Here is a 22,743-nt window from a genome sequence, read left to right as displayed (position 1 = left end):
CAGTGCAGCGGGAGGCAGTACTGAGGGTTTAATCGCAAGAAACAGTAATGGTAACATTGATTGGCAGAGGTGGCCAGGTAGACATTTGATCACCATCCCTTGCAGGCTAGATGGTTGATGGGTTTACATGAAGTTGAAACCCAGCAGGGCGAAGTCCAAACAGGTTTTTGCTGGACATGTTGTCCCCTCCCATGAAATACTCCCAACAGTTTCAGCATCGTGTCCCCCCCCCCCCCCCCCCCCCCCTTGAGCTATCTTGCTGGTTAGTCCTGTTGGACTTCCGTCTCTCTATTCCCAAGAGGCCGGGAAGGAGACAGAAGGCCTCCACACAGACCTTTCCCAATGTCATAGCTCAGTGGGTAGCGTGCCCACCTCCGAGTCAGGAGGTGGAGGTTTCAAATCCTATTCCGGATGGTTGAGCACATAACCTCGGCCAAAACACCGAGCAGAAGAGGTGCTGGTCTTTCAGGTGAGATATTAAGCCGAGGGCCTGTCTGCTCTCTCAAGTGGACAGACGATCCCCCGGCGCTAACTTTGAAGAAGAGCGGGGAGCTCCCCAGTGTGTCCGCATCCCTCAACCTGCATCCCTAAAACAGATTGCCTGGTCATTATCATTGTGGGGCCTGACTGTGCGCAAAGTGGCCGCTATGCTTTCTACACGGCAACAGTAAAATGCACTTCTAAAGTAGATGCTACGGACAGGCAATTCTTTATTTTTTTGGCCCCATCCTTATGGCGAAACTTTATTTGACAGGAGGGAAGACTAACACCGATATACGTTGGGATGATCAGATGAAGCCGCAGATTGACGACTCCAAATCTCAACCATACTGCTCCAGGAAGATGTTGAACATGGACCCTGCATTATGGTCTGTTTCTGCATGGAGCATCCTCTATGTAGGCACCTTGGAAACCTCTGCACCGTCAAAGGTATGTTAGAACAGCCAAACTCTTGGTGCCATTTTATCTAAGTGAGGGAGCTTGCACTATGTGGGGGAAGCCTCACAATGATAATGACCAGGCAATCTGTTTTAGGGATGCAGTTTGATGGGTACAGTGGTATTGCCACTGGACGAGTAATCTAGAGACCCAGAATAATGATCTGGGGATCTGGGTTCCAATCCCAACATGGCTGGTGATGGAATTTAAACTCAATAAACTATCTGGAATTTTAAAAGTCCAATGATGACCATGAAATCATTGTCGAATGTCGAAAAAACCTATCTGGTTTACTAATGTCCTTTAGGGAAGGAAATCTGCCGTCCTTACCTGGTCTGGCCTACATGTGACTCCAGACCCACAGCAATGACTCTGAACTGCCCTCTCAAGGGCAATTAGCGTTAGGCAATAAATGCTGGCATGCCACGAACAAATAAAAAGAAATGGTGCACCTTTTCAACTCCTCAAAGCACTTCACTGCCAATAATGTATTTTTGAAGTATAACCGATGTGGTAACGGAATATAATAATCTTTATTAGTGTCACAAGTATGCTTACATGAACACTGCAATGTTTCTGTGAATGCTGTCAGTAATACTCGCACAGAAAGATCCCACAAATTCTAAATGAGATACACAATCTCTCGAATTTGTCATTGGCAGTGTTGGGTGAGGGATGAATGCTGGTCAGGACATGAGGCGAACCCCCTGGTCTTTTCTTCAAACAGGGCTAAGAAACCTTTGCACCTCAACAGGTAGACAGGGGCTTAAGTTAACATCTGATTTAAATGATGGTGCCTCTGGCAATGTAGCACTCTTTGGTGCTGTTCTGTACTGCGTGTCTCTCATGCGACTTTTTAGGAAACTGTAGAAACAGTAAATTATCCTGTTGCAGTCGTCAAACCTTGGGGTTTAAAATATTGTCTTGAATAACACACTTAAGACACTAGAGGAAGATTAACTGCCGAGATTTAACTGCAGAGGTACAAGTAGGGTATCCATTGGGGCCTAAAGGTTTCTCGTATCAAAGGTGGTTCTTTACCTTTAGCAACAAAGATCAGCTCTCTCCCATTTGTTTCTATTTAAAGTATCCAATTCTTTTTTTTTCCCCAATTAAGGGACAATTTAGCGCGGCCAATCCACCCGTCTTTGGGTTGTGGGGGGCACGCACGGAGAGAATGTGCAAACTCCAGACGGTCAGTGACCCGGGGCCAGCTTGAACCCGGGTCCTCGGTGCCATGAGGCAGAGATGCTAACCAGTGCGCCACCCTCCGCACCCCCCCCCCCCCCCCCCTCGCTCCTATGTTTATATCATATACTAAAATACACCTACTTTGGATACAGATACAATCCATCTCATGCTTCCCTTGGACTAACCCAACTAAATCTTGCGTGACATGTGAGCTTGTTTTCACACAGGACGGCGAGCGGCTGTATCATGCTCTAATCCTTCTCAGTTTATCTAGTCTCAGGACTGTTCTATGACAAATCTATTTGACCCTAACGTTGCCAAGTGACTCTGGTCACCATGACATCTCTTCTGGGCGCTTTACCAGTTCTGCAGCTAATCACATGATACGAACCACCTTATGGCATTCTCTACCCGTGTCAAGATGTCAGCTTCTAACATTTGACATTTCCTTCCAGGCTGAAGTTTGTAACCTTCTGAGAGGGTACCACCAACTGATAGCGAGAGACTGGACTGAGCATGTCAGGGAATCTATTACGGACGGTTCTGCCAGCATGTGGAGGTTTTAAAAATTCCCAACTGAAATGCAACAATCTGGGAATTCGGTTTTGAAGGCGAGGCTGATCTGCTGACAAATCTGTCAGGAGGAAAGGGCACACTTAATGTTAATAGTACAGAGGCAGGAAGAAAAGACAGCTAGAATAGGGAACAAGTCAAAGAAATGAGAAAGAGAGGGAGAGGGAGGGCGGGGGAGGGAGAGGGCGAGAGAGAGAGAGCGATGGAGAGGTGGAGGGAGACGGAAAGGTGGAGGGAGACGGAAAGGTGGAGGGAGACGGAGAGGTGGAGGGAGACGGAGAGGTGGAGGGAGACGGAGAGGTGGAGGGAGACGGAGAGGTGGAGGGAGACGGAGAGGTGGAGGGAGACGGAGAGGTGGAGGGAGACGGAGAGGTGGAGGGAGACGGAGAGGTGGAGGGAGACGGAGAGGTGGAGGGAGACGGAGAGATGGAGGGAGACGGAGAGGTGGAGGGAGACGGAGAGATGGAGGGAGACGGAGAGATGGAGGGAGACGGAGAGATGGAGGGAGACGGAGAGATGGAGGGAGACGGAGAGATGGAGGGAGACGGACAGAGATGGAGGGAGACGGAGAGATGGAGGGAGACGGAGAGATGGAGGGAGACGGAGAGATGGAGGGAGACGGAGAGATGGAGGGAGACGGAGAGATGGAGGGAGACGGAGAGATGGAGGGAGACGGAGAGATGGAGGCAGAGGGGGAGGGAGACAGAGGGGAGGGAGACAGAGGGGAGGGAGACAGAGGGGAGGGAGACAGAGAGGGGAGGGAGACAGAGAGGGGAGGGAGACAGAGCGGTGGAGGGAGACAGAGGGGAGGGAGACAGAGAGGGGAGGGAGACAGAGAGGGGAGGGAGACAGAGAGGGGAGGGAGACAGAGAGGGGAGGGAGACAGAGAGGGGAGGGAGACAGAGAGGGGAGGGAGACAGAGAGGGGAGGGAGACAGAGAGGGGAGGGAGACAGAGAGGGGAGGGAGACAGAGAGGTGGAGGGAGATGGAGGGAGACAGAGAGATGGAGGTAGACGGAGAGATGGAGGGAAACGGAGAGATAGAGGGAGACAGAGAGATAGACGAAGACGGAGAAAAGGAGCGAGAGAGAGGAGGGAGGCAGAGAGAAGAGAGGAGACAGAGAAGGAGGGAGACAGAGAGAAGGAAGGTGTCAGAAGGATGGAGGGTGACGGGGAGAAGAAGGGAGGCGAAAGTGGGAGGGAGAGAGTGAGAAAGAGAGAGAGAGAGAGAGAGCGCAATCAGGGGCAGTTGGAGGAGCAGTGAGACAGAGAGAGACAAAGAAAGAGAGATATCGTGGGTAGAGGTACGGAGAGGCTTCGGGATAGATTCCAGAGCTGAAGTTTGTTGCTTACATTTTGTCTCAAAGAAAAAGCCCAAATAGAATCCGGAACAAAGTAGTTCATTGCTTCTCAAAGATAAACATTTTATAAATAAAGCTTGAGGATAAATATCTCCAGGATGTCAACATAATTGCTCCTGTTTGAAACATGTTCAAACCTCTCCTGCCGAGATTCTGAAATACAGACTCCCTCATTTTCTCTCTCCGTGTTGGGTGAGGGCAGGGTCAATGGTTGTCTGTAGATTAGCAATTTAATATACTGTCACACGGCAGCACTGAAGATATCCATTCTTGCTGTGTTATTGAGAATATTTGCAGTAATTCTGTTACACTAGTGAGAATTTTCAGAAAAATTAAATATGATACAGGTTTCTAAAACCCAAAGCCCATTGCTCCTACAAACCATGCACAATCTACTCTCTCACCAAGTTTATCCAACTTATTCAGTCCCTGAGCAAGGCAGAGAGCTGTAAGTAGCACCTACAGAACGGTAAACTCCTCAAATTTCCACAATCCACAAAATGAACCTTCATGAAACTCTTGAATAACAATTTGACATTACACACATTTGCCCCATCTCACCCCCACAACCCAAAAAGATGCACAGGGTAGGTGGATTGGCCGCGCTAAATTGCCCTTTAATTGAGGGGAAGAAAAAGAATTGGGTACTCTAAATTTATATTTAAAAAATCAATTTGCCATTACAACGCATACTGGTTGGGCGGCATGGTAGCACAGTGATTAGCACTGTCGCTTCACAGCTCCAGGGTCCCAGGTTCGATTCCCGGCTTGGGTCACTGTCTGTGCGGAGTCTGCACGTTCTCCCAGTGTCTGCGTGGGTTTCCTCCGGGTGCTCCAGTTTCTTCCCGAAAGACGTGCTGTTAATAATTTGGACATTCTGAATTCTCCCTCAGTGTACCCGAACAGGCGCCTGAGTGTGGCGACGGGGGGATTTTCACAGTAACTTAATTGCAGTGTTAATGTAAGCCTACTTGTGACAATAATAAAGATTATTATTACGGTACAAACCCGTTGCCTCTGTACAGTACTGACTAACGAGCACAGATAACTGTAAAATGGCTCATTCACATTGCAAGTCTGGCAACATTGGTAAAATTTGAACTTTTAATTTGAGGTGTGAAGGAGGAAGATCATTCCGTTGATATTAATTAATCCTTTCAGAAATATTGTGGATTCTTTTTTTTTTTTAATAGGGTCCTTACTGCCCCTGTTCTCATCTCCGAATCTCCTGCACACATTGATAACTGTGGAAATCTTCCCAGTGCCAATCGCAAAACTACCTTTCACAAACTCGAACCTATACTGCACCCACTACAACCAAAATGAAATTGAGGGTCATGGCAAATTAGGGCTTTATTGGGTTATTTAAAAAAAATTATTTTATGGATAGATAGATAGAATAGATAGAACAGTACAGCACAGACCAGGCCCTTCGGCCCTCGATGTTGTGCCGAGCAATGATCACCCTACTCAAACCCACGTATCAACCCTATACCCGTAACCCAACAACTCCCCCCCCCCTTAACCTTACTATTAGGACACTACGGGCAATTTAGCATGGCCAATCCACCTAACCCGCACATCTTTGGACTGTGGGAGGAAACCGGAGCACCCGGAGGAAACCCACACACACACGGGGAGGACGTGCAGACTCCGCACAGACAGTGACCCAGCCTGGAATCGAACTTGGGACCCTGGAGCTGTGAAGCATTTATGCTAACCACCATGCTACTGTGCTGTCACTGGCAAAGCCAGAGTTTGCTGCCCATCTCTAATCGCTCTTGGGCGGAGCAGCTGACCACAATATTACAGAGGGTCAATTAAGAGTCAACCGCAATGCTGTGGGTCTGGAGTCACATATGGGCCAGACCGGGTAAACGGGGCAGATTTTCTTCCCAAGAAGGATATCGGTGAACCAGGTGGGTTTTTCCCGACAATCGGCAAAGGTGTCCTGCTCACTCGCTTTTCAATTCCAGATTTATTAATCTCATTTCAAATCCACCAACTGCCTTAGTGGGATATGAACTCCCAGAGCAAGAGCCTGGGCTTCTGGATTACAAGCACGGTAGCGTAGTGATTAGCACAATTGCTTCACAGCTCCAGGATCCCAGGTTCGATTCCCGGCTTGGGTCACTGACTGTGCGGAGCGTCCACGTTCTCCCAGTGTCTGCGTGGGTTTCTTCCGGGTGCTCCGGTTTCCTCCCACAGTCCAAAGATGTGCAGGTTAGCTGGATTGCCCATGCTAAATTGCCCTTAGTTCGAAAATTGCCCTTAGTGTTGGGTTGGGTTACTGGGTTACGGGGATAGGATGGAGGTGTGCGGTGAGGTAGGGTGCTCTATCCAAGAGCCAGTGCAGACTCGATGGGCCGAATGGCCTCCTTTTGTACTGTAAATTCTATGAAATAAGTCCAGCGACCATAAAACGTAGGAGCAGAAAGAGACCTTTCAGCCCATCGAGTCTACACCGCCATTCAATGAGATCAGCGACGTTACTGCTGAACGAACGTTCCCCCCTCCCCCCAACTTAGCCATTCAATGAGATCAGCGACGTTACTACTGAACGAACGTTCCCCCCTCCCCCCAACTTAGCAAAGATCAAGAACCAGGTTAATTCCATACACTAGGTTGCCTCAATATGTAAAATCAGCTCCAAAATCTACATCATGCTGAAAAATGCCTTGAAAGAAAATAAATAAATCTTCTACCTCAATTCTCGCCGACTGCAGTTCCAGTGTGCAGGAGTGTTAATCAGGAGGGGGGCTTAACCTTGGTCAACTCACTATTGGGAGAGGGAGATCCGCTTCTAATCTCGAGATTCCTTCTTTCACAGCCAAATCAACGCAGAAGGTTGAAGCCTTAAGGAACGACTGCACGCAAGAGGCAGAAGGACCCCGATTAGGAGCCGACACCCGAATCTGGTCGCATGGCTGAACTTTGAGACCTGTACCTGCACAACCCGTTTCTAAAGTTGATACACTACCCCTGCTCGACCTCAATGGGCTGCGTCCCCTGCACAACTCTCACAGAAAAGGTTTCGGGATGGGAGAATGGCGCGAGCTAAATCTCAAGCTGTGTCCAGCTGCAGCAAAATAAAGTCAGTTTTGTCCCTCTGTCGACAATGAAAGTTGAGGAAATGAAAAACGTCCTGGGTGGAGTGATTGCAGGCAGTGCTTTGAAAGCAGGCAAACTATTGATTAAGTGACAGAGTAAAAGGAAAGCAGGCACTGATCTCGTAGTGTGCTCTTGAAAGCATTTTTCAGTTCTATTTTAAGATCTAGTGGTTGTGTACAACATTAAGGACTGCTACTGGGTTAGCATCAACAATCTCCTCTATTTTAAAAAAAATTTAGAGTGCCCAATTAATTTTTTCAAATAAGGGGCAATTTAGCGCGGCCAATCCACCTAGCCTGCACATCTTTGGGTTGTGGGGGCAAAACCCACGCAAACACGGGGAGAGTGTGCAAACTCCACACGGACAGTGAGCCAGAGCCAGGATCGAACCTGGGACCTCGGCGCCGTGAGGCTAACCACTGCGCCACCGTGCTGCCCCAACAATCTCCTCTCTATACATATTTCCCCCCCCCCCCCCCCCCCAAACTGCACGATTAATAGTTGCGCCTTCTGTTTAGTACCCATGGTTTTCTTCCTTCAGGAAAGGTTCCCCACGTCAAACAATTCCAAAAATCAAGCTCACACAAGAGAAGTAAAGCACGAGAAAAATCTCTTTGGAAAAACTGTCCCGGCTGAACTGCATGAAGAGTGGGATTTTGCAGCAGGCAGAAATGAATTCTTGAGAAAAGACGAGGGAGCTGTGAAGCTCGACCTCAAATTACAGCCGTCAATCCTGACGTAAAGCACCCACAGAGTCTGACCATTAACACTCAAATTTAAGTGGATTGAGAGAAACAGCCTTAGGGTGACACGAGTCACAATGCACAAAGTTACTGATCTTCCCCTGGAAAGGTATCTCACGACTATCTCGTTGACACTTGAATAATAATAATCTTTATTGTCAGAAGTAGTGCAATGAAGTTACTGTGAAAAGTCCCTAGTCGCCACTTTCCGGCACCTGTTCAGGTCGACAGAGGGGGAATTCAGGATGTCCAATTCACCCAACAGCACGCCTGCGCGCAAACGTCTCCCCAACCCTCAAATCAAGTGCTCTGCACAACACCGGGATCCAACCGAACAACAGTTCAAATGACCACAAGTCACTCTCTCAACAACACTGCACACAACATCAGCCTTGCTAAGATTTTCTTTTGAAACAAACCCAGTTACAAACAGAAATTCCTACCAGGGGTGACGCTGGGTCCGCAGGCCGTTTCAGTACCATCCCATCTGGGCCAGCATTCCGTCTCCTCAAACCAACATAACAAAAATTCAAGTGCAACGTGTCGAGTTTTACTTTGAAAGGGATAGGACAATGCAAGGGCAGCTCTTAAGATCAAGTTAAAAACATAGCAGAGTGTGGCTTTACGGCTCACTTAACATTCTCTGCATAGTTATGCCATAACTTCAACTTAAAACGGATGTTTGTCTCAAGCCTCCGAATGCCTGTGGAAAATCTGCACCGGCTTCCTCCTCATCACATTCTATTTGCCCAAAAACAGCACACACATCAGTCCTAGTTTTTGGCACTCTCCCCAAGTGCCCGATTACCCATTTCAATATTTGCTCAACTCCCACAAGCTTAAAAAATCACAGCTATTGCCCTCTGCACTCACCTGTACCACAGCAGTTCGACTCCACAGGTCAGTCACGACTTGGGTGTGTTGAAATGCATTAAATAACAGCGTGAAGAAAATAAACGCTGATAAGAGAGCGAGAGGGAGAGAAACCTACTTTCTCCAAACCAGTTTCACAGGCAGCACAAGCCATCTGTCGCAGCCGCTAACAATGACAGATTGGCACAATCCTCCGAAATATCGCTGGCCCCTTCATCAACACAGTCCATCTTTGCGAATTCACCTATCCAAGGAGGTCCAGAGCCACCTTTTAAACAACTTGCACAAAAAAAATTCAAGCTCCACCTCCCGAGGTTGCCAGCATGCTAATGAGATCTCTGCGTCCGTTACGCATGCTTGAGCACAATCTGGCCACTCTAGGACGGGCTTCTTGAATGCAGCCTGTGGCGTCCACTGTGCAAGGAATTCAACTCTGAAGCAGCATCGCTGAACTCTAATGACACGGGAATAAAGTGCGACAGGGACACTGATGGGAATGTGTCACCCAACACGTCATTAGGTGACTGACAAGCCCAGGGAAATGAAATTAAAATGATTTCCAAGTTTAATCGTTTCTCCAAGTTCTTGCGACAAAAATAAATACTCCAAGTGCTCCATTTGACGTGCAAGCCACTGCTACAGAGGTGAGTGCAGGGGAGACTGTTCACAAAGTCCCATAAAGAGCAATAAATTCAGTGACAATTAATCTGCTTTTGGTTCTGTTGGCTCAAGTTCAACATATTACCATAACAAACAATGGGCAGCGTTCACTGCTCAGTGAGCATATCGCAGTGTGCATAACCAAAGCATGGGGATCAGAGATCCTTGGTTCAATCATAGAATCCCTACAGTACAGGAGGTAGCCATTCAGCCCATCAAGTCTGCACCGACCTCCAAAGGAGAATTCCACCCAGACACCCACCTTCCCCCCCCCCACCAAAACCCCACGGCCAACCTAACTAATCTGCACATTTTGGACATCAAGCGGCAATTTAGCCTGGCCAATCATCTTTGGACTGTGGGAGGTAACCGGAGCACCTGGAGGAAACCCACGCAGACACGGGGAGAACATGCAAACTCCACACAGGCAGTCACTCAAGGCCGGAACCGAACCCGGGTCTCTGGCGCTGAGAGGCAGAAGTGCTAACCACTGTGCTACCGTTCCCCGGGCCAGGGTCAGCTTTTGTGACGAGGTAGCCTCAAATTGGGTTCAAAGCCCCCAAGGCAAGGAAAGGATTATGTAAACACCATGAGCCAAGTCTTTACCACTGCTCTCCAGTGACTTCCTCAACCTTCAGGTTACTGCATTGTTTGCTGGCCTTGGAGTGGGTGCCGTACAGATGCATCAGAATAATACCGGGAGTAAAAGATTTAATTATGAGGACAGAGATTCGGCTTGTATTTCCGCGAGTATAGAAGACTGAGGGGTGATGTAATCTAGGTGTTTAAGATGATTGAAGGGTTGGATAGATGGAACTGATGGGAGCATCCCAAACTGTTACATCTAAAAAAAACTGTTGGGGGTCAAGTGAAAGTTTCAAAACTGAGATTGATGGATTTTTGTTCGGCAAAAACTGACAGATGAGTTAAGGTACCAGTCAGCTATGATCTCACAATGGTGGAATATTCATTGAATAAAGGGAGGGGAATGGCCTCCTTCTGTTCCGACCTTCCTTGATTCATCCAAAATTGGCACCCCCATCCATCACCTTAAACACTCACTCCCTCCACCACCGGCGTACAGCGGCAGCCGCGTGTACCATCTACAAGATGCACTGCAGCCACTCACCAAAGCTCCTTCGACAGCACCTTCCAAACCTACAACCTCTCCAACCTACAAGAGCAAGGGTAGCAGATGCTTGGAAACACCACCAACTTCAAGTTCCTTCCATGTCACTCACCACCCTGACTTAGAAATATACCACCGATCCTTCGTTGTCACTAGATCCAAATCCTGCAACTCCCTCCCTAACAGCTCGCTGGGTGTACCTACACCAGATGGACTGCAGCAATTCAGGAAGGCATCTCCCCACCGCTTTCTCAAAGGGCAACGAGATGCCTGCAGCTACCCTCTCCTCCTCCACTGCCCATAAATTAATTAATATTTGAAGTATGCACATAACTATTTTGCCATCCACTACACCACTTCAATAAATCTCTCTCTGGAGACATGATGCTGCTCAGTTTCATTTCCATCACATGGCTTGTAAGAACTTTGAAGCAGGAGAGAGCGAAGGGGTTATAATTTGGACACAAAGAGAAGGGCGACATGGTGGCGCAGTGGTTAGCACTGCGGCCTCACGGCGCCGAGGTCCCAGGTTCGATCCCGGATCACTGGAGTTTGAACTTTATCCCCGTGTCTGCGTGGGTCTGTCCCCCACAACCCAAAGATGTGCATTGTAGGTGGATTGGCCGCGCTAAAATTGCCCCCTTAATTGGAAAATAAATGGATACTCTAAATTTATTTTAAAAAAATATTTTGGACATGAAGAAAAGTCGACCTCTTGCCAAGTGTATGCCGCCACACCACCAAATCAATCCACACTTTACGAAACTGGCATTAAGATGGTAGAATATAAAACGCAATATTAAAGTAAAAATGGGCGACAACCAAAAATACTGCCACAAAGACGAAAAGTGGCAATTCGAGAAAAACTGAAAACAGCAATCTGAAGCCTCTTGGTCTGTGATTCCAGTACACGAGGGAGACGCAGGGAAGATGCGACTCGGAAGGGTAATTCTTGCGAACTCTGCATCAAATCAATTGGATCCACCTGAAGCACCTGTGTTCAAAATGATCCATCCTGTCCATAAAACCTGCACGAGGCTTTTCTGCAGAACATTTTCATTCGCTTAAATTGTGAACGAAACGGAAATGCGATAAGCGTGCGACTGCCAACCCTTATGTATGACAGCTGGCTTTTGTTTTCTTAAAAGAAATATATGATTCTCAATGTAGATCACGTCCTGATCGGTACCCCGTGGTCTTTGGGGGTGGGGGGGCGGGGGGGAACGCACGCCGATTCTGTCCAAGGTGGGAGGGAAACAAGAAAGAGTCAATTTGAACCACCTGCACTCTCCTCCATGGTGACGACTGATGGAGATGCAGAGCCAGGCCATTGGGCTGCACAGCACAGCAGGCCATTCGGCCCATCACGCCTGCGCTGTTGGGAGAGCTACTCAATTAATAGCACACCTGCTCTTTCCTCGTGGTCTTGCAAATGATTACTTTTCACATATTTATACCATTTGAAAGTTACGGTTATAACTCTGCTTCCACCACCCTTTCAGGGAGTGCATTCCAGATCATAACAGCTTCCCATCTCCCTCGCAGGTTCGTTAGCAGATTACCTGAAATTTTTACCTTTTATTTACAGACCTTCCTTGCCATTTTCTCCCCATCTGCTCTTCGAAGTTCCTCCATTTTCAACAATACTATCAATTTTCCCATTAACCCTACCTCTGTTAAACTTCTCTACCCATCATCTCAGTTTTACAATATTGCATAAAACTGGGAAAAAAATGAGGCCCTAATAATAATAATCTTTATTAGTGTCACATGTAGGCTTACATTAACACTGCAATTAAGTTAGTGTGAAAATCCCCCAGTCGCCACATTCCGGCGCCTGTTCGGGTACACGGAGGGAGAATTCAGAATGTCTAATTCACCTAACAGTACGTCTTTCAGGACTTGTGGGAGGAAATCGGAGCACCTGGGGGAAACCTTGGCAGACACATGGGGAACATGCAGACTCTGCAGACAGTGACCCAAGCCGGGAATCGTACCTGGGACCCTGGTGCTGTGAAGCAACAATGCTAACCACTGTGCTACCGTGCCGCCGACATTAAATATATTTGAAAATAGTTGGCATGTGCTACCTACATAGAATATAGAATATTGAACAGTACAGCACAGAACAGGCCCTTCGGCCCTCAATGTTGTGCCGAGCATTGTCCAAAACCAAGATCAAGCTATCCCACTCCCCGTCATTCTGGTGTGCTCCATGTGCCTATCCAATAACCGCTTGAAAGTTCCTAAAGTGTCCGACTCCACTATCACAGCAGGCAGTCCATTCCACACCCTAACCATTCTCTGAGTAAAGAACCTACCTCGGACATCCCTCCTATATCTCCCACCCCAAACCTTATAGTTATGCCCCCTTGTAACAGCTACATCCACCTGAGGAAATAGTCTCTGAACGTCTACTCTATCTATCCGCCTCATCATCTTATAACCCTCTATTAAGTCGCCTCTCATCCTCCTCCGCTCCAAAGAAAAAAGCCCTAGCTCCCTCATAAGACGTACCCTCCAAACCAGGCAGCATCCTGGTAAATCTCCTTTGCACCCTTTCCAATGCTTCCACATCCCTCCTGTAGTGAGGTTACCAGAACTGCACTCAATACTCCAAATGCGGTCTCATCAGGGTCCTGTACAGTTGCAGCATAACCCCGCGGCTCTTAAATTCAAGCCCCCTGTTAATAAACCCTGTGGTACACCGTTGGTAACTGGTCTCCAGTCTGAAAATTTTCCATCCACCACCACCCTCTGTCTTCTATGTGATACAGGTGAACTATTTTCTCAGGTGTTGAATCAAGAGAGCATAATAATAAAAAGAGGTGGTGATTTAGGAGTGAAATCAAGAAGCATTTTTCATCTGGAGCTCTCTTCTCGCAAAAGCTTGTGGATGTTGAGTCAACTTAAAATTTAAAGACTGAGATTGATAGATTTTTATTGGATAAGGGTTTCGAATGAATACAGCAAGAGCTAATCCCCAATCTGGGTAATTTCAGTCATGACAACAGCTGGGGAACAATTAGCCTTCAGGCCGCTGAATAAGGGAGGAAAGTGTTAGCCAGGTTTCGTACTCCTGATCACTATTCAATGCAAAATGTAATTATCGATGAGATCAGACTGGGTTGTGAAGATTTTTAATGGTCAAATAGCTTATCTACGCTTATTCATTAAAAAAAAATGGTCACTTTGCTGAGGGAGCAGAAGACTGTTAACCCTGTAAAACATGACTCCAGCAAAAGTCAACCTTGAGGGGAGAAGCAGAGGTCTACGCTTTGTTTTGGAATCATTTGCTTACTTGATATCCAAGATGTGACATTCGCTTCACTGAACTATCAGTCTTAGCAACAACCTCTTTCACAATTTAAAGTTGGAATGTTCATTTGATGGGCCAAGTTATTTTTTCCCCAGCACTTTTCCAATTCAGTTTGGTATTCCACAACGCACATCGACGGCCCTCGCTCATGGCTGCAGAGCTGAACAATCCCAATACTTGAGGCTTGAATCAAAATAAGTGCCGTCTTTCTCAGTAGCTTTAGTTACAAGAATGATGCAGTGACCAACCTGGTATTAACACTTAAGGATTTTAAATGAGACGCGACCTAGCCCCCTCACCTCCAGAGTTCAGTGGGCGACTGTGGTGGCTCGCAGACCGCGGCTACATTACACCCGTGCGGTTTACTCAGGCCGCTGTTGCATGGAGAACAACCAAAGTGGATGCGTCTGTATCGAAGAGCAGGAAGGGAACACAGTGGTTAGCACTGTTGCTTCAGAGCACCAAGGTCCCAGGTTCGATTCCCGGCTTGGGTCACTGTCTGTGCAGAGTCTGCACTTTCTCCCCGTGTCTGCGTGGGTTTCCTCCGGGTGCTCCGGTTTGCTCCCACAGTCCAAAGATGTGCGGGTTAGGTGGATTGGCCGTGCTAAATTGTCCTTAGTGTCCAAAAAGGTTAGGTGGGTTACGGGGATAGGGTGGAGGTGTGGGCTTAAGTATGGTGCTCTTTCTAAATGGCCTCCTTCTGCTCTGTAAATTCTATGATTCTATGAACTCCCACAAGCAACAATGTGATAATTAGCTGGTAACCTGTTTTTAGTGATGCTGGCTGATACTGGCTTGGGTGAATATCCCCGATCCGCCATGAGATCTTTTACATCCATCCGAAATGGCAATGGGGCTTCAGTTAAATATTTCACCCCAAAGTTGGCTCCTCTGATAGTAAAGCGCTTCCACAATACTACAATGTCAAGCTTGATTATGGGTTCAAGTTTCAAGTGCTACTTAACCCCACAACCTCTTAGTCTCAAATGTTAAAGTTCTAACCATTGAGCTGTGGTTGACACTGCTAAATGGAACAGCCAAAACATTCATTCAGCCCCAACAATGATACCAACATTAAAACCAACCACCAATGCTGTACAAAACACCACCATTGAACTACATGGAAACCATGGATATAGACCGTTCTGCTTAACCAGCCTGTGTTGGGACTGGTGCAGCATTGATTGAGACATCATCTAGTTTAGTGTATATGTGGCATGTTCTAGCAAAGTATTGATTGAGAGAGAGAACCTTGTGTAATGGAAGCAGTAACGCAGATCGTAGAATTTGCAGTGTAGAAGGAGACCATTTGGCCCATCGAGTCTGCACCGGCCCTTGGAAAGAGCACGCTACTTAAACCCATGCCTCCACCCTATCCCTGTAACCCAGTAACTCCACCTAACCTTTTGGACACTAAGAGCAATTTAGCATGGCCAATCCACCTAACCTGCACATCTTTGGACTGTGGGAGGAAACCGGAGCACCCGGAGGAAACCCACGCAGACATGGGGAGAAAGTGCAAACTCCCCACAGTCACCCGAGGACGGAATCAAACTCGGTATCTGGAGCTGTGAGGCAGTGGTGCTAACTACTGTGCTACTCTGTTGCCCTGCAAACTCCCCACAGGCAGGAGTTTAACCTTCCTATATGTCTGTGCAGTTCCTATGCGGTTCTTTTTCATTTGGTGCTACATCATTCCATGATCACGTATTAACGTACCGGCCATTCCGACAAACGTGGGAATTTAAAAGAGATGACACAGAAACTGGACGGCAAAGGTCTCTGGTGCTACAACTATAGCTTTCAGTCCATCGCAGTACCCGATGGAGAATACAGGAACATGTGCGTAATCGTCCAGGCCCACTACACGCACACAACAACTTTTACTAAGTAACCTGCCAGTCTGTATGGGTCAATTGTGTAGTGTATTGTTTGCTGACGCATAATGACTGAATGATCTATTGCAAGAATCAATGACCCTCTTTTGGGTTCAACAGATTTGCACAATGGGGTGATCAGTAATTGAATAAGTGCTTTGAAGCACTGCAACGCAAATTTTATTTCACGCACAATCCTAAATAACTGAAGGAGCAGAGAAATACTAGAACAAGTGAGCAGATGCCACCATTAACAGTATAATATTACTTGTTTTTCAGCCACGGAAAGCCACAAGTGTAATGGCAGACACCGCAAGCTCCCTCTCCAGGGACACCGACGCTCAAACATAGCCGCGCAATAGGGGCAGACAGCTGGGTGTAACAATGCCCTCCACAGCCTGCTGCCCGGACCTGGTAACGGACAGGCCCAGGATTAATCAGAGCAGGAGGTCCAACCTCCGCTCTGCCCCGGGTGGCTGAAGATCAGGATCGTGGGGCTGGAGTACAGTCAAAACGTGACAAACAGCACCCCCTAAATAATCAAAACCCTTCTCCAGCCTTGCACAATCTACATAAACGTGGAACATGGATTCAGCGAGCCCGCAGATAACAGTCAACCTGGGAATCCATAAACTACCATGTGTCCAAGCTACTTAATAAATCCATGCCCTCTACCTGTGCATCATTAACCTTGATAACGCAATTAACATACCATTAACAGACAGGGTCACCGTTTAACATCTCGGCCTCTGTCACATCTCCTGAGGGCAACATTACATGAATAAAAAGTCTGCATGAGCAGCAAAGCTAAACCAAAGAGTAGAGTAGAAGGGAAAGATTGGAATGTGATCTCAAAGTTCAGAAGTAACCGCATTTAACAGAGTTTTGCCAGTACACTTTAGGCTTTAATTGGTGCATTCGATCACAACCAGGCGTGAGGTCAGGTGTAATCCCGCGATCTAGTATGTCCCTCTTGTGGGGACCATGAATTGGATTCAATTTGAATTGGTTTTTTGGAGCAGGCAAGAAACTGGATTAGGGGTTTGAGCTCTGGCTTTGTAACGCTGATAAAATAATACATTTTTAAAAAAGAAAAGCAACACAGAAAGGCTTTGCCTGCAGGTCAGATTAGCTCCAACAGGGTTAAGTTCCAAGTGGAAAGGGCCTCGTTTCAGTAACTCCCCTTTGTTTACTTTACTCAGATGCCAAGATCTGTAAGCTGCATCAAGTTTTAGTTTATCAGGATACACAAGTGCAAAATGCAGAAATAGGCCAATTGGCTGAAGAGGTAGCGGTGGCAGGGAAAGGGTTGGGAAGTGGGACAATGGGAGTTGCTCCTGCAGCGAGACTCTGAGACAGGACAGGGCAGATGGCATCCATCTGCGATGTAACCATTCCCGGATTCTATTCTGTGAATTGGCCCAGCTGCTCCATGCTAGTGTTCATGCTGCACACAAACCTCCTCGATTATCCAACTCAATCCGCATAACCTTCTATACTCTCTCATGTACTTGTCTGACTTTCCTGGCAATGTATTTAATGCTCGCTGCTTCCAGCAGTCTTGCATCATGTTCTAACCACACCGGATTGAAAACAAAATTCTCCTGAATTTGTTGACAATCACCTGATATCTACGTTCTCTCGTGTTGGATTCCCGCCACAACCATACCCCACTTTCCTCCTCCTCCCCCCACCCCCAACAACATGCCAGTGCACTTGAGGATTCTGGTGAAAACTCTCAAGAGATTCGAAATACTCCGCAAGATTTCTTTGGTGTTGTGGAGGAAATGGGGAGAATATGTGGCGATGGAGGCAGCAGCGCGTCTAAACTGGGCAGGAGGACAAGTCAATGCCGACAAAGAGCCTCTGTTCTATCACAGCTCAGCAAGCCTCTGCTAACTCGAGCAATGGCTTCGTTTCAAAAAGCGCTTTGATTATGAGGCAACATTAACATCTTAATTCCACGATTTTATTCAGGGTTGGGAGTGCCACCAGCTTGAGGGAGGGGCAGAGCTGGCAACTCAATATTCTTGGGTATAAAACCTTCAGGTGAGATGGGGAGGGAAGGGGTGTAAAAGAGGTGGTGGTGTCGCAATATTGATCAAGGAGTCAATGACTGCAGCGAGAAGGGACGATATCTTAGCAAGCTGCTCAATTGGAGCCATAGGGTTGAAACTTAAAAACAAAACGGGGTCAATCACTTTGCTGGGAGTATATTAAAGCCTCCCCTAAACAGTCAGGGAGAGATAGAAGAGCAGATATGTAGGCAAATCTCAGAGAAGGTAAAAACAATAGGGTCATAATAGTAGGGGATTTAAACTTCCCCAACATTAAATGGGATAAGCAGAAGAAAAGCTTTGAGGGGTGGAATTCTTAAAATGCATCCAGGGGAAAGTTTTGAGCCAGCGCGTAGAAAGTCCGACGAGAGAGGGGGCGGTACTTGACCTAATGTTAAAGAATCAAACAGGCAGGTGATAGAACTGTTCGTGGGGGAGCATTTTGGTGATAGTGACCACAACTCAGGAAGATTTAAGGCAGTTATGGAAAAGGACAAAGACGGACTGGAAATAAAGGTTCTGAATTGGGGTAGGCCGATTTTAATAGGGCAAGACAGGATCTGGTTAAAGTTGACTGTAATCAGCTATTTGTCGGAAAATCAGAGCGGTGGGGGTCATTCGAAAAAGAAATAAAAAGAGTACAAAACAAACATGTTCCCATGAAGGTAAAGGGTAGGACCACAAATTCCAGAGAACCCTGGATGTCAAGGGAAATACAATATTGGATAAGGAAAACAAACGGTGGCTAATGGCAGATATATGGGTCTGGAAAGAGCGAATGCCCGAGAGGAGGATAGAAAGTGCAAGGGGGCACTTGGGAATAAGTGTTACAGGTGGAGAAAGCCAAATTAGGCATTAATTACTATTTATCATATGGACATAAAGAATCGCCATATTTCAAGCGTATACATGTTATCATAGTTGGATTCCTCTCTATTCGTTTCCACTACTGTTGTGTCTCTGGAAAGTACAGTAATAAAATTAACTCAAGTCAAACTCAACTTAAGCATTGGTCAAGGCTGACCCAGGAATCTGGTTTCTCTAATTGGAGAGAAACCTCTGAAATGGACAATTATCCCAACCAACACCATTTACATTTGTTTCATCTTTTAGAACGATCAAGTGGAAACACATGAAGTTTATGCAGACAGAGGATCCAGTTACTCTGGTTTATTCCGATTTCAGTGTTCCCATTGCAATAAGGCCTTTGATCTCGTGGTGTTGCAGTTCTGAGCCTCGCTCTAAATATTGAAGCTGCTCTGCACTCACACCTGGCGCTCTGAGGGTTCGAGGCTTCACGTGAACACCATCGCTTCACTCATACCAATCACCCTCTTGACTAGAGTAAAACTGGCCAACCTTTAAAGGCGAGCAGGCGAAGAGTAGACTTGATAGATGCGTTTAAAATCATGAATAATTTGGATAGAGTAAATAAAGAGAAGCCGCTGCCAATAGCTGAAGGGTAAATCAACAGAGGGTGCAGATTTACAGCAATTGGCAAAAGAACCAGAGCTCAGAGCCACAGTGGTGAGGATTTGGACTGGGCTGCCATATGGGGTGGTGCAAACAAATTGGGACAATGGTTTTCAAAAGGGTATTGTATAAATACTTGAAGGAGAAAGCAGCAGGGATATGAGGGAAGTGCAAGTGAATAGCACTAACTGGATTGCTCTTTGAAAGACAATGGTGGCGCAGTAGTTAGCACTACTGCCTACGGCACTGAGGACCCGGGTTCGATCCCGGCTCTGGGTCACTGTCCATGTGCAGTTTGCACATTCTCCCTGTGTTTGCGTGGGTTTCACCCCCACAATCCAAAGATATGCAGAGTAGGTGGATTGGCCACTCTAAATTGCCCCTTAATGGAATAAAATAACTGGGTACTCTTAAGTTAAACAAAAAAGAAAGACTTAATGCCTGCTTACTATGCTGTATTTACATAGAATTTACAGTGCAGAAGGAGGCCATTTGGCCCATCGAGTCTGTACCGGCTCCTGGAAAGAGCACCCTACCCAAGATTAACACCTCCACCCTATCCCCATAACCCAGTAACCCCACCCAACACTAAGGGCAATTTTGGACACCAAGGACAATTTATCATGGCCAATCCACCTAACCTGCACATCTTTGGACTGTGGGAGGAGCACCCGGAGAAAACCCATGCACACACGGGGAGGATGTGCAGACTCCGCACAGACAGTGACCCAAGCCAGAATCGAACCTGGGACGCTGGAGCTGTGAAGCGATTGTGCTATCCACAATGCTACCATGCTGCCCTATTATTTAATACATTCCCCAATGATCTGACTGCGTTGTCCATCATCAATGCCGCCCTTGGGTGACATCACTCAGAGAAATGGGGTCAGCTTTCACACATGCTCTAGTCCTCCATCACCTGTAGTGACCTCTTCACTATCAAGGCTGCTTTTGTGATCGCCATCATTTCTTCCAACTCAACTCTCGGAAGACATAACCCATCAATTTTTTTTAAAATTCAGAGAACCCAATTAAGGGGCAATTTAGCGTGGTTAATCCACCTAACCTGCACATCTTTGAGTTGTGGGGGTGAGACCCACTCAGGCACGGGGAGAATGATAAGCCACCAAATTTAAAATGGCGTTGGGCAGCACGGTGGCCTAGTGGTTAGCACAACCGCCTCACGGCGCTGATGTCCCAGGTTCGATCCCGGCTCTGGGTCACTGCCCGTGTAGAGTTTGCACATTCTCCCCGTGTCTGCATGGGTTTCGCCCCCACAACCCAAAAATGTGCAGAGTAGGTGGATTGGCCACGCTAAATTGCCCCTTGAAAAAAAAATAATTGGGTAACCTAAATTTAAAAAAAAAAATTTAAATGGAGTTGAGGAGAAACTACTTCTCCCAAAGGGGTTGTGAATCTGTGGAATTCGCTACCCCAGAATGCGGTGGATGTTGGGACAGTGAGAAAATTACGATGAATTTAGAACTAGTAGCTTGGATACAGTACAAGTGAGTAAAATTGAGAAGTTAGACAGATTTTTAATTGGCAACGGGTTGAAGGTTTCTGGAGAACTGGCAGGACAGTGGAGTTAAGGCCAGGATGAGATCAGCCATGATCGAATGGCGGAGCAGACTCGATGGACCAAATGGCCTAATTCTGCTCCTATATCTCATGAGTTTATCACTCTTTAGCCCCACCATGAACTCCACTCCCACCCGATCTCTGGCTATTATCTCAGCTGAACCAGATTGCAAACCCTCGATTTCAGTTTGATCCTCGTCTGAGCATCCAACTCCCTATCCCCTCCATCAAAAGACCACCTCTGTAACAGTTCCCAACTTGTCCACCAAACCTAATCCATCTGGCAGATAAAATATTCACTTGTGCCTTTGTCATCTTCAGATTCTGTTTTTTAAAGAAAATATTTTATTGAGGCATTTATAATTTTAACATTCTAAAAAACAGAGCGGTCTGACACACGCAAAAACCCCACACCAACATACCCAACTTCCCCCCACCCTAACTCCTAGCTACTCATATATTAGATTCCCTAACCTTATTCCTCACTTCCAGGCCTCCCCTTTCCACAACCCTCCCCCCCCCTTCTGCTGACGGTCAGTTTTCTCTAAAAAAGTTGATGAACGGCTGCCACCTCCGAGCGAACCCCTTAAGGCAAACCTAATCTTCTCTAGCCTAAGAAACCCTGCCATGTCACTGACCCACGCCCTAAACTTTTGAGGCTGCGAATCCCTCCATCCCAGCAAAATCCGTCTCCGGGCCACCAGGGAGGCAAAGGCCAAATTGTCGGCCTCTCTTCCTCCCTGGACTGCCGGATCTTCCGACACTCCAAATATTGCCACCTCTGGACTTGGGAGCCACCCTCCCTTCCAGGACCTCTGACATGACTTCTGAGAATCCCTGCCAAAATCCCCTCAGCTTCGGACAAGCCCAAAACGTATGTACATGTTTCGCAGGACTTCCCCCGCACCTGCCCTCCACCTCCTCAAAAAACCTACTCATCCGGGCCACAGTCATATGAGCCCTGTGGACCACCTTGAACAGGATGACATGGTGAGGATGCATTGACTCGCCTCAGGGCCTTCTCCCGTAGCCTGACTTCCAACTCCCCTCCCAACTCGTCCTCCCACTTCACCTCCCCAACTGGGACACCTTCCCACTCCATCAGTTCCTAATATATTTCAGAAATCATTCCCTCCCAAACCCCTGTTTTAGACATCACTTTATCCTGTAGTCCTCTTTGAGGGAGGCGAGGGAAGCTTGGAACTAGCCTCTGAACAAAATCCTGTACCGAAAGTACCAGAATCCGTTCCCACCCGGCAACTCAAACTCCTCCTCTAGTTCCTCCAGGCTCGCGAAACCCTCCTCAATGAAGAGATCCCCAAATCTCTCAATCCCAGCCACCTCCTAAAGCCCCCATCCAGCCACCTGGAGCAAACCTCTGATTGTCGGTGACCATACCAACGCTCCCTCCACTCATGTGTTGCCTCCATTGGCCCCAGACTCTCAGGGCTGCCACTACCACTGGACTTGTGGAGTAACGGGCCGACGAGAACGGCAGAGGAGCCATTAACAAAGCCTTCAGACCCGTGCCTGTGCAAGATGCCGCCTCCACTCGCTCCCACACCGGCCACTCCCCCACTACCCATTTCCTAATCATCGAAATATTGGCCGCCCAGTGCTAGTTAATAAAGTTCGGAAGGGCCAAGCCCCCCTCACCGCGCCCCCCACTCAAGAAGGACCTTCAAGTCATCTTCAGATTCGATAATGTGTAAGAGCTAACATGCAAGCAGAGAGAGAGAAAGAAAAAGAGTGAATAATTGAGATTAATTCAACCCATGATGCTGGGCCTGAATTTCAAACAGATGACAGGGCCATCTGTTAATCCAATGCACCTCTGTTAAATCCAAAAACATTCAA

At 47.3% G+C, this 22,743-nt stretch overlaps 1 protein-coding gene across 6 annotated transcripts in view; it reads right to left on the bottom strand.

Annotated features, from left to right (window-relative positions):
• gpsm1b (G protein signaling modulator 1b) overlaps positions 1 to 22,743 on the bottom strand; it is a 283,643-nt gene that overhangs the window by 49,811 nt on the left and 211,089 nt on the right. The window contains exon 1 of one of the 6 annotated variants that reach the window (XM_038782321.1): positions 8,791 to 9,077. The exons of the other annotated variants lie outside the window; for them this stretch is intronic. The gene's annotated coding sequence lies outside the window, so the exon portion shown is untranslated. Of the gene's footprint in view, positions 1 to 8,790; positions 9,078 to 22,743 lie in introns of those variants that run through there. 6 annotated transcript variants of the gene reach the window in all.

Source organism: Scyliorhinus canicula, chromosome 21, assembly GCF_902713615.1.
Source record: "Scyliorhinus canicula chromosome 21, sScyCan1.1, whole genome shotgun sequence".
Lineage (NCBI taxonomy): Eukaryota > Metazoa > Chordata > Chondrichthyes > Carcharhiniformes > Scyliorhinidae > Scyliorhinus > Scyliorhinus canicula.
This window is presented reverse-complemented; position numbering and strand designations above follow the sequence as displayed.